General features: G+C 43.5%; 1 long non-coding RNA gene across 1 annotated transcript in view; it reads right to left on the bottom strand.

Annotated features, from left to right (window-relative positions):
* LOC120622991 (uncharacterized) overlaps positions 1–17788 on the bottom strand; it is a 150722-nt gene that overhangs the window by 27390 nt on the left and 105544 nt on the right. The gene's annotated exons all lie outside the window — the stretch shown is intronic.

The following is a 17788-nucleotide window of genomic DNA, read 5'->3' as shown; positions in this document are numbered from 1 at the left end:
ACCACTGACCTAGTCTCTGTTACTATCATTCTATCTTTTTGAGACTGTCACATGAATGGAATATAATATAACCTTTTGAGACTGGCTTCTCTTATTCAGTATAATGTCTGTGAAATTCATCTAACTGTTAACGTGTATCACTAGTTCATTCCTTTTCATTTCTGAGAGTATTCTATCTGCTGAGGGTACCATATCTGGTTTATCCATTCATCGACCGAAGGACATTTGGGTTATTTCTTACTTTTAGCAGTTATGAGTAGAGCTTCAATAAATCTTCACGTGCAGTTTTCGTGCGGACTAAGTCTTCATTTCTCTAGGATAAATGCATAGGAGTGGGATTGTCGCATCAGTCGGTAAGTGTGTATTTAACTTTATGAGAAGCTACCAAATTGTTTTCCAGAGAGCTTGTGCCATTTTATACTCCCACCGACAAACATTCAACAGTTCCAGCTGCTTCACAGCCACAGGCGTTCCCAGGGTGAAATCTGAAACTGGTCCCCATACACGGAGGGCAAGGAGAGACCGAAGAAAGAGGCAGGCCACTCCAGATCGGTAGGTGGCAGGTTTAACTAGCAAGGGAACTTACATATGAGGCTTGTCTTGAATGGCCACAAGATGACTAGAACTTCACCCTCACCTGCCAGAATCTTACAAGTTTACAGAGGCCTAACTGGGTTCCATCGGGTATACTGCCCGGGTGGTCTCAACAACACACTGCCCTCTCAAGGCTTTGCCCTTGAAAATGGCTCCCACCGTGGGAATGGTGGGCAGAGCATACATTCCAAGGACAGGGAAGGGGGCGAGGACTCTCCGATTGCCCAGGTCCGGCTCACGGGTCAACTGGTGCCACATTCTCTGGATGACCTCTGCCAACAGCCATCGCTTAGTATTGTATTTTTTCCTTGCCGTTCTAATACAAGTATAGTGACAGCTCATTATGGTTTGAATTTGTGTTTAATTAATTGCTAACGATTGAATATCTTTTCATGTGCTAATCTGCCTTCTACTTGGTGAGGTATCTACTCAAGTCATTTGCCCTTTTTAGTTTATTTGCTTTCTTGCTATTGAGTTAGAGTTCTTTATATATTCTGGATATAAGCCTCTGGATATAACCTCCCTGATACTTCCCATTTTCCTGGGGCTCCCTTTTTGGTCCCCCCACCAGAAAGCTGGGGCTTTTGTTACCCTGTTCCGCTGCAGCTTTCCCACAACTGCACCTGCATCCACAGCCAACTGGTGGGAAGAGAGGTGAGGAAAATAACAATGGGGACGCCGCACCCTTCTGGGACCAGTAGAGAGAAAGCTTCATCTCCCTCCGAGCTGCAACAGCTTGAAGAGCTCCGCTTCCACCACTGATACTGCGCTGTCACTGCCGTGCAATGATTGCCCGGGCACTGGGGCTCAAAAAGAGTACAGGCACTTTTCAAAATAGAGGATGTCCCCACTCGCTCAGCTCTGGGACACCCCTGTCTTGCTCCCCAAGCCACAGCTACATGGCTTCTGAGCAATCTGTGTGTTGGGAGCTGCCTTGCACCCAGGCTGTGGGGCAGAGGAAGGTAAAAGGACGTAAACTCACCACGGCTTCAGTGGCCCTTTGAATTCTGCTCTTCGGCCCCAATCCGCCTTCTACTGCTTCTTTCAGAGTCTTCGCACAGCTTCTCCAGGCATTCTACTGAGCTCCGCAGCTTCATTCGGTGGAAGAGACAGGATGGAGTGTGTGTACAACATTTTACACGGGATCGAAACCTGCTGCACCTAGGTTTTCAGGTTTACTCTTGGAGATGTAGATTGCCATGGACAGAAGTTGGGTACTGAAGTTGGATTTGAGATAGAATTTTCTTTGACACTTACCAGCAGTGTAAACCTAGGCATGTTGTTTGGCTTCTATAAGCCTTACGTCCCCACCTTGTTAAATGGGAGATGAATGCATGTCACTGAGTGTGCTGTCCATTTCAAACAGATAATGTGCAAAATGCCTGACACGGAGCAGATGCTTAATATTCATTTAGTATTTCCCCTTCCCAGTCGGCCTCCCTGATGCTCTCTCCTGGAGCAATGGTGGAGGTGACGTTTCGAGGGCGAGGAGCCATGTTCAATGTGATTTTGCAACATCTTGTGACTGGGAAGGGGCGGGAAGGGGAAGGAAAAGGGTTAGCGGCTGCATAAGCTTTAGGCGACTTTAAACACGATAACCTATGGTTCTACACAAACATGGTACAAAGAGTTTTAAAAACAGCATACGACTCGTCAAAGGAGCAAGGCTAGGATGCTTCTGTTCTGTTTAATATATCATTAGAAAGATTCCTATTAATATACCACTGCAGCTATTGACTTTTCATTATAAATGTTTAACATATGACAGCAAGAAATTACAATATACATATTGAAAAGCCCAGCCTTATATTTTCAGTACTGGAAATAAAGTGGACTATAGTAGGAACCGATCAATCATTTAGTTGACTTAAAAAAAGGCAGCCGTTACTTTGGGGATGTGGCACAGGGTGTGGCATATAATAATATAAAAATGTTATGAAAATATTAAGTTGGAGCGTCCAAGCCCTGAAAGTAGACACCGCCGGGTTAACATGGAGCGTTCACCCACTGGCCGGACCTCCTTAGTTAAGGATCATTCAGGAGGCAGCGCTACGGATTCTCTGCTGCTTTGAGAGCGACATTCAGTCTTTTGCATGCAGCCCTCACTCTGGGAACCACAGAGGGGTGTGCTCTCTGGTTTCAGCAACAGCAAGGGCTGGACAACTCCCGAGGGACCATTCAATTTTCCTTTCATACCTCCGTGACTCACGCGCCCTTTCTTGTGTTGCCTGCCAGAACACTCAGAGCCAAATTTGTGGTCCTCTCTCCAGGAGACTAGAATGCATGACGTGTATGCAATGCACTTTGTGTGCTGACTTCAGTGCTGGGTTGGTTGGTTGGTTGGTTGGTTGGTTTGTCTGTTTGTTTGTTTGTTTGTTTGTCATAAGCATGCACATCACTCACCCTATTTGAGAAGGAAAGACTTTGGAAAGAACTGATCTCCAGATCTCCAGTTTCACCCTTTTGCAATTGTCCTTCCTCATAGGTGCCAAGATGATTGTTCTACAGAGTCTGTCTGAGGCTGTCATGTTTCTGCACAACATTATCCCCCTGCTGCTCAAGACATCGAGAGACAGGCGGGTGGAGCGGCTGGAGTGTGGGAGCTGCCTGAGCCAAGCTTCCAATTCCAGATCTAGCCTCGTATGCCTTGGGAAAGCGACTTGACCTCTCTGTGCCTCAGTGTCCTCATCATGAAGCAAAAGCAGGAACTGGCACTCTTAAGCCTCTGGCATCCTCTCCACCTGCCTGCGCAGTTTAGGTCTCCCTGTGATATCCCCTCCATCCCAACCTGAGTATTCCCAGTCCCTTGTACACATTTACAATGTCATCTCTTCCCCAAATTGGCTTAAGCCATTTCTCCCACCAGAAACATCCTCTTCCACCCTACTCAAAAAAAAAAATCAGATCATTCATGCGTTGACTCATGGCTGACATTCTATCCTTCCTCACCGTTCCTGTAGAATTTTGTCTCTGCCACTCTTCCACTAACTCCTCTATCTTATTTTTTTATAGTTATTTAGCACCTACCGTATATACGAAGGATTGGGTAAATCTTAGGGAAAATATTTTAAAAGAAAAGAAAAACATTATCTTTCTCCTGATAGTTTACAGTCAAGAAGAGGAAAGACACAAACATGTTTAAGGTTTGGAGACCATGAGAGAGTCTAAATGCCATAATTAAATATTCAGTGTGATATTAGTTAAAGATGTCTCTTTTGACTCCTCTTACATCCAAATTGACATCCTTAATTTTCTTTTTAACTTCTCATTTCCTTTGGGAAAGATGAAAAGGATGATGATAATGATAGTTCATCTATGGCACATTATTTTGTGCCAGGCACTGTGCTGAATGCTTCAGAGCAGGTATCCTCAACGTTGGCTGTATATTAGAAACAGCTGGGGAGCCTTTAAACATTCTGACCTGCACAGAATGATTAAAACAGAATCCCCTGAGTGGGACCAGGGCATCTGAATTTTTAAAGGTCTCCAAGTAACTACAAGATGCAACCGAGACTGAGAACTACAGCTTTCCTTGCATTATATCAATGTTTCCCAGATTATCCTGATGACAACCATCACCTGGAATATTGTATAAAGAAAACAACAAACAACAATAACCAAAAAAAAAACCAAAAAAAAAAAAAAAAAAACGAGGCCTTGAGCCCAAAGCCACTGCCTCAGAATTTCCTAGGGAGGTCCTGGGCAGCTGTATTTTTAACAAGCACACCAAATTCCAGATGATGCTTATCATTAAGGAATTTGGGGGGAAAGCTGCATTGTATCATTTTAATTACACAACTTTTTTTTTTAATGTGCTATTTATACACTATTAATCTCACAGCTGACTAGGCGAAGATACTGAAGAAAAGTTAAGGCACTAGCCTGAGGTCATACAGAGCCTGGATTTGAACCCAGGAAGTCTCATACCACAGCCCACATCCTTAACCGCTATTGCATTGGATTGGGACACACTGAGGTTGGAGGAAGGCAGATGTCGAAGTTGACAACTTTTTGAGGGCAGAGGCCATTTCTTATTCATCTCTGCACCCCTCTTGCCTAACAGAATCTCTGAGAACTAGTAGCATTTAAAGTTTGTTGAATAAACTAAAGAAGTAAATGATGACCCAGCAAACCACTCCTGGAAATACTGACCTCAGCTGAAGGTCAAATCATTTAATATTTAGATGGAAGGACATGGGACACAGCCTCTGAAGTTTCCATCACCTTGCTGTATGACTTAAGGCCAACGTTTAGCTTGCCTCAGCCCCACATCTACAAAATCGGAGAAATGCCATTCATCCACCTCCTCGGATACCATTTGGAGATCTCGAGTTGTATACAGATGTGGAACAACGGTACAAATGTGTGCCACAGCGGGCTGCGCTGACGACTTCCCTACACGTGTGCACCGCACATCGCTGCATTGCTCCTTAGGATAATTGTTGCAGAGCCCGTGCAGCACTCCCACCCTATGATTTCTGCAAGTTCTAGAGAACATCTTGTAACGGATCGTTGAGTTTCATCCCCTGTCTATCTGGACCGTCTGGGGAGGCTTCTTGGGAGGAGATGCAGATGAACAGAACTTTGAAATGTGCTGAAAAGAGAAGGTCCAGAGATCTGGGTTTAATCCCCAGTGGGTTAACCCTGGCTAGGCGCTTCACCTCGTAGAACTCAGGGTGTTCATCTGTAAAACCCAGATGCCAACGGTGGCCATGTCTTGGGTTTCTGTGAGAAATCAAACCCAGTGATATTTGTAAAGCACTTAGTGCTTGGCAATTAGTGAGAATGAAATAACTGGCCGCCTCATCATGCACCATCAGCATGTCATCGTTGGTGCAAAAAAGGATCTGACCATCTGGATTTGCTCAGGGCAATCAATATATTCTCAATGCTGATGGAAACGGACCCTCCTCACCAACCCTAGACCCACCATCAACGCGTACTCTCATACGCACGTACCTCAGAAGAACAGAATTTGCCAATTGCCACGTATTTAGGATGATGGCTGTGTTGGGTGGTTGTCAACAACATAATAATCTGAGAATGAAATACGAAGAAGGGAAGCTATCGCCGCCTTCATGTTTAAAGCCCTTGATGGTACTCCATTGCGCTCAGAGTGAAATTTGAATCAAAGGTGCTGCACCATTTGTCCCTGCCGAACTTTTCTCCCCTTTCCTCATCGAGATTCAGGCATATGCGGCTTCTTCGTGTTCTGAACCCTACACTCATTTCTACCACAAGCCTTTGTTCCTGCTACTCTTTTCCTGAAAACACTCTGTCCACAGATCTCCAAATGATCGACAATCTCCTCCTTCGGGTCTCTGCTAAAATTCCAGCTTTTCAGAAAAGTTGGAGTTTCATCAGCCCGAAGCTGCATCACCAACCCAAAGTTGCATCTCACCCCACTCCCGGTTCAAACGAATACTCTCTGATGAAGTTATGTTCTTCAAAACACATATTACTATTTAATATTATCTTCTGTGCGTGAGTCTATTTGCTTCCTCCTCTTACTGAATATAAACATGAGGGTAGGAACTGTACATAGCTTATTCACTATGTAATCTCCAGAACCTAATGGACTTTCTAGCTCAGAATAGGTGTTCGATAATATTTGCTGAGTAAGTGCTAATACCTCCGGCACACATGCTATATGCTACCCTAATCTACACTTTTTGGAAAAGAAATATTTGCCTTCAGATAAGCACAATTAAAGAAAATGTTAGCCCTGGTTCATTATCCATTTACCACATATTCACTTAGCACCCACCGCATCCCAGCCTCTGCAGAGTCCCAGGAGCACAGGAATGAAGACACCACTCGTCCTGCCCTCAGAAGCCCATAGGATAGAGGAAAGGGGCAGAAGTGAATCAGCGTCATTGAGCCCCGACTATGGATCAGGCACTGCCCTAAATGGTTTACATGAGTTAACTCTAAAACCCTTCAAATGCCCTATGAAGAGAGCACTGCTAATATCTTTATTGTGAGCAAGTGGGAGAGCCGGGCTTAGAATCCAGAAATCCAGCTTTAAATCTTTGCTCTGAAACTCTCCATACTCGGCCCCATCTGAGGGATTCACAGGTTCCTGAGAAGGCAAGGATGACTCCTTGAGGGCTTCAATAAAACTTCAGAGGGAGTTCCTGCTGGCTGTACTGTTGTCTGCAAAGATGACCTCCAAGGATTCCTCCCATTCCTGTGAGCACATGCCACGGTTTGCATCAAGAGTTGGAGCGCGTTTCCCCTCTCTGGAATCTGGGCTGGCCTGTGAGTTTCTATGACCAAGGCAATGTGGCAGAGTGATGCGCAAGTTCTGGAATCTAGTCCTTAAGTGACCTGAAAATGTCTATGTTCGTTTTCTTAGTATCAGGCTGCCATGTAAAAAAGCTCAGACTAGATTCCTGAATGACTCCCAGGTGAATAAGTCACACGACAGCAACGACACCTGGAACAGAGACAAGACACCCCCACCCAACTTCGCTGAAACCACAGTACTGTGAGCCAGTGCATGGGTGTTGTTTTAAATCACTAAATTTTAGGATGGTTTGTTGCATAGTAATAGATAACTGAACCTTGAGAAAGCCAAAGACCCTATGTTTTAGGCTAAGTGCTGATTGATGTAAGGATGAGATGTAACATTTGGTTCCTACATGTCCTTGAAGACTGTCTTAGAGACACGTGTTGCATATTTTACTTTGTAAGCTCCTTGTCTCCTTCCCTCCATGGCATGTTGCAAGGAAGAGTTTGTGCTATGGAAAATGGCCACACTAAATCATGGAAATTGCATGGCATCCATACCTAATTGACAGTGGTTGGCTGGACCAACAAAGAGATGGAGAGGTTTTTAAAGGGGAAAAAAAAAATTCTATCTTTCTCTTGGATTTTGAAACTCTCAGCTTAAATTCTGATCATGTGCCAGGTGAAAGAAAATGGTTGATAATCCTAGTCACACAATCGCTGTGATACTGGTTACTCAATCTATAATGCACATTAGAGTGTGGACTATATAATGCTCATTTCAGTGAAAACTATAATGCATATTAGAGTTTTCAACTGGAAGCAGAGTTCCTACTGCTCACAAGGTTTTAAAAAAATCAGTCCTAACAGCTGCCTCACCTAGTCTTCCCATAAAAGCCAAATGGTTCAGAAATTAAGCTAAATCATCCTTACTTGTTAAACTAATTCGGAATCATAAACCAGAACTTGGAAATCTTCCCCGTGTGGGTCTGTCCAGTTCGTATCAAGTTCAGTGTAATCTCCATTATATAGAAGGTGGTAATTAAACTCAGATTTACATTTAATTCATAAATATTACGTAGCTTCTGAAACATTTTTGCCTTAACAAAGGTATAATTAAGGGATATAATTGTGAGTCAAAGAAAGGGAAATTCTTAAATTATAATTAAGATAGCTAGATGCAGTGAAAAGAACCACTAGCTTTGAAAGCTGAGTCCATGTGCCCCTGTTCTTTCACTGACTAGTAAAAGACACAAACTCGTGTGAATCACTGAACACTTCTGAGTACGTCAGGAACTACTGCTTGAATGCTCTGACCCTTGTCCACAGGCCCCTCTCTCTGGCCACTTGCCAGCTAGGGTGGCCAAGTAAAAGTTCTGATTAATGAAATGAAAATGGAAAGTCTGCAGAAAGCTTCTGGGGCTGCTTTGATTTGGACCATACAGAAGGACACACTCAACAGGTGTAGCCGTTTACCCCTTTGCCCTTCCTCTTAACTCTAGAAAGTCTGCGGGATGGTGGTGAGGAGAGGGAGAAAGGGTCTAGGTATTTTTTGGCACCTTCTATTCTGAAAGGCTTACCTCCAGCCTTCTTGTTATGTGGGACAAATAAACCTCTGTTTCATCAGTTTAAGTCCAAATGTTTATTCCTTGCCCATGAAAGAGTTTTTTAAATTTTTATTAAATTTATTGGGGGACATTGGTTAATAAAATTATATAGGTTTCGAGTGTACAATTCTACAATATATCATCTGTATATTGCATTGTGTGTTCAACACCCGAAGTAAGGTCTCCTTCTGTCACCCTATATTCACCGTTTTCTACCTCTCCTCTCGCCCCTCCCACCCCTCTGCCTTTCCCTCTGGTAACCGTCATACTGTCGTCTGCGTCTATGAGTTTTGGTTTGTTTATTTGTTTGTCTTGTTTGTTCATCCGTTGCTGTCAGTTTTATATCCCACATATGAGTGAAGAGAAGTAAAGGTAAAGATAAATGAATGGAACTATATCAAACTAAAAAGCTTCTGCACAGCAAAAGAAAACATTAACAAAACAAAAAAGCAACCAACCAAATGGGGGAAGAGATTTGCAAATGGCACGTTTGAAAAGGGGTTAATATCTAAAATATATATATATTTTTTCATGACATATATAAGCTTCCTGAGTTCCCTAACCTGTAAAATGGATATCGATATTCCTGTTCCACAGAGATTTTTGTGAGAGATGAATGGGGTGATAGCAAGGAAAAATTAAATATCCGTACATATGCAGGCTCTTGGCATTGTGCTCCTCGATAAGATATGAAGGGGCATTTTTACTTTTGTTTCATTTCAGTGCCCTGTTATTCTGATTACCTTTGCAAATACTTGCTACTTAGTTCATCTCCGTTGGAGGAAAGAGTGTGGAGAATGGGTGTTGATGAGGAGAGGATGCTGAAGAAAAGATTTGTATCAATATTTTAGAATCTAATATTGCTTCTGATTTTTTCCAATCTTTCTATTATTACCTAGCTTTTCTTGTTGATTATATATATATATACGCGCACGTGCAAAAACCTATACACATACGCATACACGTATATGTTGATATGTCTGATATATGTTGATGTTTCTTGATACACACACATGTGTGTACGTGTACACATGTGTACAGTTTTATATTTATACACACACATTATGAGGACACAGTGAGTATGGTGTAGCTGAAGTCTAGTAACAACTCCAAAGTACGTGCTTTATAAAGCTTCTTTGCGAATGTCTTGCAGCTTGTTGTCAAATTCAAATTCCGTTTACTTTTTTGAAGATTGGAACAAGCTTTAGTTCTAAAATCTTGAGGTTGACCCATCTAAGTCCTACGATTTTGCGATCTAAAGCGCAGTTTAATGATAAATGGACTGAGTGACGAGCTGACCAAAGAGGACGTTTGTTTGTTTTATTTTTAACAGCAACTGGGAAATCAGCTTATGCCATAAACTTGGCTTTAGGGAGATTATTTCATTAGATTTCAGGGTAATGTTATTAGCAGGCAGAAATTCCTTTTGGCTTCTGAACACTCTTAATCCAACTCTGGGACTATAATACATTCCTAAGGTATTTTTCAGTGTTCTCAATACACTGAAAACATTGACTTTAACTTGTAAAGGCATAAAATATTTGCAGTTGTTTTCAAGTAACAATACCAGAAAGCCTGCATCATGCTGGGTTAATTCTTGTTTTATTTTATTTGGTTTCATTTTATATTTCCCTGAAAGTGGAGTCCAAGATAAACCCCAGCTCCAGCTCCAGGAGACAATACACAAAGTGCCCTCGTATTTGTTTAGTGGTGTGCATGGAAGATTCAAGGGAGGTGTTTTGAGAAAATGAGACGGGCATCCTTCAAGAACCCAGTAAGTCCAACAGTGCAATCTGAGAGCCAGCTGCCTCCCTGGGGATCCACGGCCTCAACCATTTCCAGGGGAAACCAAGAGACCAGTGTTACTTGGACAAGCTCCCTGTCCCTGAATTCAATTACTGCCCTGGCCAACCAGGAAGCCGATCATTGGTCAAATTTTGTATTCCCAGAGCTCAAGGCATTTTGACAATTCCCAAAGGAAAAATAAAAAGAAATTTATTTTCAAAATGCAAATATCCTTGGTGGAACTGCTGAGACCAAGGGTATTTTGGGCCGCAATGTTAAAATGCCCTTTGAACTCACTACTATCATTTTCTACCAGTTTCCTGTTCCTGGAAGCCTGCTCTCTAGATTGTTTTGATTAAGCCCGGTTTGGGGAGCCAGATTCTTAGTGCGCTCTCCGCCATATTTTATGATAAATCTCATTCAATTTCCCATGTAGGGTGGCAAGCTTTATTGCTTAACAAACATTGCATCTACTCGGCCATAATTTATATCTGAATGAGTTTATTATAGGCGTTGCATTTCATTCATTGTGCAGCTAATTCCATAACATGCTGCCTGCTTTCTCTATGGCTGTTTGGCCATTATCAGCTTCCAAGACAATTGAATCTTTCCCTTGCAGTTTCACAAAATGGTTTATGAATATGTAATACAAACTGTGTTAACAAGGCAAATATACTTCATTTCTTTTATGGCTATTTCCAGTCTGTGGCTGGGAAGGAGAGGCATAACAATGTGTCTCACTTAGACTATGTTGTGCCCTTAATAGAGAAATGCGCTCCCCTTAGTGGTTCTCTTTCAAGGCCTGTATTGTCTTTGAGCGAGCCATGTGCTGTTGTGTGGGTTCTGTGTGAAATGAGCCCCAGTCGACCTCCCACGGATTCAATTATCTTCTCTACACGGATGACACGCTCTTCTCCTTGCCTCCCCAAAGCCCGCTCTCCTAGTGTGGTCCTACGTGGTATTCTGACTATGAAATAGCTCCATTTGGGCACCCTGCCGTCATGGTGGGAACAGAATTGCTCATTTTCTGCATATGGCTCTTTCCCTCGGTACCTTTGCCCATGACCTTCATGCTCAAGGGCAGCTCTAGAGTAAGGGGCTTGTCCTGCTGATGGGAGATACTCTGATCACACCCCCTCTGAAGAGGGATTGTGCACCAACCCCTCGGCAGGTGTTTATAATTTCAGCAACTCCACATGTATTTTAACATCCAAAAGACCATTTTTTAATCAAGGTAGAACTGACATACAAATTATATTAGTTTCTGGTATAGGACAATGATGTGATATTTGTATATATTGCAAAATGGTCACCACAATAGGTTTAGTTAACATCCATCACCACACATAGTTATAGAAGTTTTTATTCTTGTGATAACTTTAAAGATTTTCTCTCTTAGCAACTTTCAAATACGCAAAACAGTATCATCAACTGTAGTCACCATACTGTACATTACACTCCCATGACTTACTTATAACTGGAAGTTTGTACTTTTCGACTTCCTCCACCCATTTTTCCCACTCTCCATTCTCAGCCTCTGGCAACCACCAATCTGTTCTCTATATCTATGAGCTTCTTTTTTTTTTTGTGGGGGGGAGTTGTTTTGAAAAGACCATTTTAAGTTGGAGACCTATAAAGAGTATGAGATGTACCCTTTATGGAACATGTCAGGGATTTTAACTATGATATCCCTTTTGAAGTGAGCATTATCCCTACTCACAGGTGAGGAAACTGAGGCTCCAAGACTTTAAGGAACTCATTTTAGGGGACACTTCTAACAGTGAGTCAAAGTGAGGTGGATACTTCCCAGTGATCTGTGCACCAAAACCCATGGTTATCCCCTATGGAGGTTTCAAATCTACCTACCTATGTCCACTTCTACGCCATCATCTTAGGTTGCACTACTATCAAATCTCACCCAGAATATTGGGAATTTTCTTCCTACCTGTTCTCCCTCATCCATTCTTATCTCCCTCCGCACTCCATGCTCCCCTCTGCAGTGGGCTGTTTCTTCTACAGTAGCACTGTCCGACGGAACTTTCTTCAATGCTGGAAATCTTCTATATCTATCCTGTGTTCTATATCCATTCTGCATGGTAGCTACTAGCCTCACGTGGCCATGAAGCACTTAAAATGTGGCTAGCATGACTAAGAATTTGCTTAATTGTTTAATTTTTATTAATTTAAATTTATGTAGCCACGCACGGCTAGTGGCTCCTGAACTGGACAGCACGGATCTAAAGTATAAATCTATCCAAATCGTACTGCAGCTCAACTCCATTCAAAATATTCCCATTCCTCTTAGGTTAAGAACTCAAACCCCTAACCCAGTTTACAAAGGCCCCCATGATCCAGCTCTTGCGGAAGTTTCGCAGGCTGCGTTCGCATCATTTCCCCCTCACGCTCTGTGAACAGGCTGTCTGGCTTCCTTCGCTTCCTAATCTGTGCCGTACTCCTCCCCTGCTTGGGGCCCTCACACGGAGAATACACACTACGTGGAATTTTCTCCCCACCTGCACCTGCTCCAAGGTGCCAATGTCCTTCTCCTTCGGGGAAGCCCAGGGAAGCCTTGTTCTACTCCTTCGTGTCACTCCCCGCATTTATATATTTAGGCCTCTGATTAAAGTATTAGTTTCCTCTTGCTGCTTAATCAACAAGTTAACAAGTTTGTTTAACACACTCAGAGACTTAGACACACACACTTTTATTCTCTTACAGTCTAGAGGTCAGAAGTCCAATGTCAGTCTCACTGGGCTAAAGTCAAGGTGTCAGCAGAGCTCTATGCCTTTTTGGAGGTTTGAAAGGAGAATCTATTTCTTTTCTATTTCTTTGCCTTTTCCAGCTCCCAGAGGCCACGTGAATTCCTTGGCTAGTGGCCCCTTCCTCCATCTTCAAAGCCTCCTGAGTCCTCTGCCTCCCTCCTGCATGTTAAGAACCCCGGTGACTACAGTGGTCCCACCTGGGTAATCCAGGATAACCTCCTCATCCCAAGACCCTTCACACCTACCAAGTCCTTTGGCCACGTAAAGTGACATATGTGCAGATTCCAGGGATTAGGATGTGGACATTGTCGGAGGGCCATTATCCTGCCCGCCATACTCCTCAACTAGATTATACGCTCCATCATGGCAAGTACTGCCCTTCATTGCCAAGTACAGTATATCTGGCACATTCTTGGAGTGTATGTTTGTGTGTGTTGGTGTGTGCGTTGAAGGAATGAACAAACAATGCACTTCCTCTATCAGAAAGAAACCACCTTGCAGAAAAAAAACCATGAACAGTTTACTAAGCATCTAGTTAGTTTATATATTTAGAGAAACTACAATTGCCATTCCTGTTACACTAAGTATAAACAGAGGCGGGACTACTATACTAATTAGCCTTCCTTTTTTGTTAGGTATTGTCAACATGTCTGTCTAGACTCCGGCCTGACTTCTTTTCCTATTCCACCAGGCTTGTTCAGCATCACCTCCTGCCCCTCATGACTGATAACTTTTCATGTTGAACTGATTGTCTCCATGAATTAGAGAAGAGATGCCACCTGAGCAGGAATCCTGGTAAATAAGGAAAAACATGTTGATAGTACCCACAGTATTTAATTTGATTCCACAGTAGCACTATCAACAAGTCATTTATTTTTTCCCTGAGGATCCTGAGTGGGGACAGCACCCTTTAAAATGTAACCATGAGTCACAGCTGCCATTGTTCGACTCAGACTCATACGCATGTAAAGATACATACACACACACATACACACACTGCTGAATAATCTATTTTTAAGGCATAGAAAAAAAATCTCATGCTGACAGCTGTTGCCTCAATCACTGAATTTCAAAATCTATGGGTTTTTTTTGTTTATAAAGTGTGCGCAGTTCCAGAATATTTTTGAAGCTAGATGGGCACTGAAATCACCTAATCAATGTGCACACATCTCCAGCCCTTCATCTCAGATGAGGAAACTGAAGCCCAGAGCCGGGGACTGATTTGTCCCAACCGCACCAAGGTGCTGGTGGCAGAACAGATGCCTTGACTCCTCGTTCAGTGCTTTTTCAACAATCACTCTCTCAAGAGATATTTCTTAAATTTCATTCCTTAGGTTTCTCATATTCTGACCTTGCTGTGAATTGGATTTAGAGTCAAGTTAATGATTGTCCACTTTTTCTTCATGTGTAGAAGAGAGGGGAGGAGGGAGAGAATATTAGCTTTCCCTCATGGTTGGTGACAATACTTATAAAACCACTTTTCATGGTATTTGCCATCATATTGACTGAGAATATTGTTTCCCTCTGCTCTTCTTTTCTCCTTTTTGTTTCTATTTTTATAAAGACATGTTCTTCCCTCAGGAACGTGTCAATTCATTTGACCAATATCTGTCCAGCACAACCACAAGCCAGACCCTCTACTAGGCCCTGGGAGAGAAGGGCAAAGAAGACATTGTCCAGGACCCCACGGTGCTTAGACTCTAGAGATGCATCCAGGCAGGTGAGCAAGTGATGGGGTGCTGGCCATTCAGGGTGATTCAGAAAGCACAGGTGACCAGCAAGAGAGAGCCACACCAGGCTTTGGCATAAAAAAGACATCTCAGGGAAAAGGTGATGTCTAAGCTGATGGCTAATGAATATGTAAGAGTTAGTGATGAAAAACAAGACAAGAGTTACTGGCAGAGGGACAAGCATGAGTAAAACCAGGAGGCGAACAGCATGGCACATGAGGGAGCTGATGAGGTTAACCGTGGCTGGGTCTCGGGTTGTGGGGTGTGGCTGAAATGTGAGGCTTGAGAGGGAAGCAAGGACGAATGAAGCAGGACTGTGACACGGCCAGGCATGGAGAAGGGCAATGTGTCTTTTGACGCAGGTTCATTCATGCCCCTTGAACCGGCCTGGGCCTTGAGGATACAGCAAGGAACAGACAGACCAGTTCTCTGCTTCCACGGCCTTACATTCTAGCGGGGAGCGAAGCAGGAAGCATAGGCTGGTACCAGGGGTATGGGGAGGTCTGAGCAGATAGGAGCTACCAGACAATAAAATGTGAGTCTCTACGCCTCAGAGCGCTCAGAGACAGGATTTTCAGTTGAGTCCAGCCCACCGGGCCGCACTGGGGCTTTACAAGAGTCCTCGACATTCAGCCTCACTGGCCCTTACATCAGTGCTCACAGAGTCACGAACGTGGGGTTTTCAATAAAAGTGCAGGCAATGGGCCCAGAGGGAGCCCTGGCTCAAATGAGCTTTTATATTTTTATGTGGAATGTAATCACGTTTGGTCATGATCGAGGCTGCCCCGTTACTGCTATTTGAGCATTAATGGTTCTAAGGGGGATACGCGTCTTTGGCGATACGTGCTTACAACTGAAAGCAACAGGATGTGCTGATTCTAGGAGCCGCTGCAAAACCCCAAGAACACTGAACCCTATAGGGCTGATGGGTGTGGCCTCTGGGGGCTTGGCTGAGAGGGCTGGTGTTGCCCACAGGTCTAAGAGTGGCCAGACGGAGGCAGGGGCCTCTCGGACGGGACGATTTGGTTTGGTAGTTTTCACAAGCGGATGCCCTGGGGTAGCGTCGTAAAAGTAATAACGACTCAGTATGTGCAGGTTCTTTACATGCTTTATCTACATGTTTTCAGAACTCCACAGGTGATTCCCATCCGTTAGACCCATTTTCCACGTGGACAACCTGGGGCTAGAGAGGTTGGTGGTTTTCCCGGGAGGACACAGTCTGTGTGTTTCCTATGAGTTCCACAGCAAATGACCACAAACTGGGTCACTTAAGATGACAGAACTTTATTCTCTCATAGTTTCAGAGGCCAGAAATCCCAAATCAAGTGTTGGCAGGGTGGGTTACTTCTGGAGGCTCTGAGGGAGAAACTGCCTCAAGCCTTTCTTGCTCCTGGTGGTCACCAGCAGCCCTTGCCCATCCGTGACTTGTAGTGCATCACCCTGATCTCTGCCTCCATCTTCACATGGCCTCATGGCCTCTTCTCTGTGTTTGTGTCCTCTCCTCTACTTAAAAGGACATCCATCATTGGCTACAGAGTCTACCCTAAATCCAGGGTGATTTAATCTTGGGATCCTTAACTATTTACATCTACAAAGGCTTTTTCCAAATAAGGTCACATTCTAAGTTTCTGGTTGGACAAAAATTTGGGGAGAGCACGATACAACCCAGCACTGTGAGTAATGGGGACAGAAGCTGGACCCGGTCTCTCTGAGTGCAAAGCCACCCAGGCAGGAGACATGGCTGTATAACACTGTGTTTGCCCACAGTATCTCTGGCTTCCTGGCTTTCCACTGAGTTTCCTTCCATTTTTCCTTATTTTTTAACTGCATGCTGGCTCCAAACCATTTCTTACAAGTACAGACCTGGCCTCTGCAAAACTCTCCCTAGCCAGGAACATGGAGAACTCTAGAAGAATCACAAAGATCCAAAGACTATAGGGAAACACTACAATGTAGGAAATAAGAGAAACGTACTATTCTGGGAATGAGACCCAATACTGAGTCTTGTCTCTGATGCTCATAAGCTGGTTCCCTCAGGTAAGTTACTTTATCTCTCTGATCCTCACCTTCCCTGGCTGTAAATTCAGCATGAAATCCCTAAGGTTTACTTAGTGAAAATAATGGAGCTAATGGGTGCAAAAGTTTTGAAGGTTCCTGGCAGACAGTAGTTGATCAACAAATGTTTATTCTGAATCTGCTCACACCTCTTCAGTGAGGAGAGGCAGACCCCTAAAAGGAGAAATGTTACCCAAGCCCCATCAAGTGGAAGGTGAAATGAGTGTAGAGATATAACTGCATGTGGCAGGCACAAACATATACAGAGAGAGAATATATACAAGTATATATTCTCCAAATTGTAATTAATCATTGTCTGTGGGACTATCTACTCCTTTCTCTATTTATCCATTTGTTTGTCCATCCATCTCTTTTGTTGAGTGCCTGTACCATGTGCCAGATCCTGCTTAAGCACTGCACTTATATCATTTATCTTCACACCATACCTGTGAAGTCTTTATTATTATTACCCTTGCTTACCAATAAGTCAACTGAATTTGTCCCCAAGTCCATATGAACTGAGTGGCTTAGCTGACACTCAAGCCATGTCTGGCTGACCATGGAGCCAGCCCCTTCACCATCTGTAGCACTGTCCATTATAGTGGCCAGAGGGACACCCAGAAGGTGCCTGGGGAGCAGAGAGCATCACAGTTAACTCCTTTTGGCTGGCTCTGGAAAGGGTTGATGGAGAAGTAGCATTTGGGTAAGGTCACACAGCTCATGAATCATCTGGGGCTCACTGTGTGATGGAGAGCACATGGACAGTAGAAGAAATATCTACGTCAAAAAGTTGTCAAGAGTCTACCACCCTGAACACACCCAATCCTGTCTGATCTCAGAAGCTAAGCAGGGTCGGACCTGGTTAGGACTTGGATAGGAGACCACCTAGGAAGACCAGGTGCTACAGGTGTTAAAAAAAAAAGAAAAAGAAACAAAAATAGTTGACAAGAGAACTCGAGAAAAAATGTACGTAAGGTGTATAGAGATAGAAAAGGTGTAAATTTTCACAGGACCTACTGAAGCA

This window comes from Pteropus medius, unplaced genomic scaffold (genome assembly GCF_902729225.1).
Source record: "Pteropus medius unplaced genomic scaffold, Ma_sr-lr_union100, whole genome shotgun sequence".
Classification (NCBI taxonomy): Eukaryota; Metazoa; Chordata; class Mammalia; order Chiroptera; family Pteropodidae; genus Pteropus; species Pteropus medius.
Note: the sequence above shows the minus strand (reverse complement) of the source record. Positions and strands in the feature narration are given on the sequence as shown.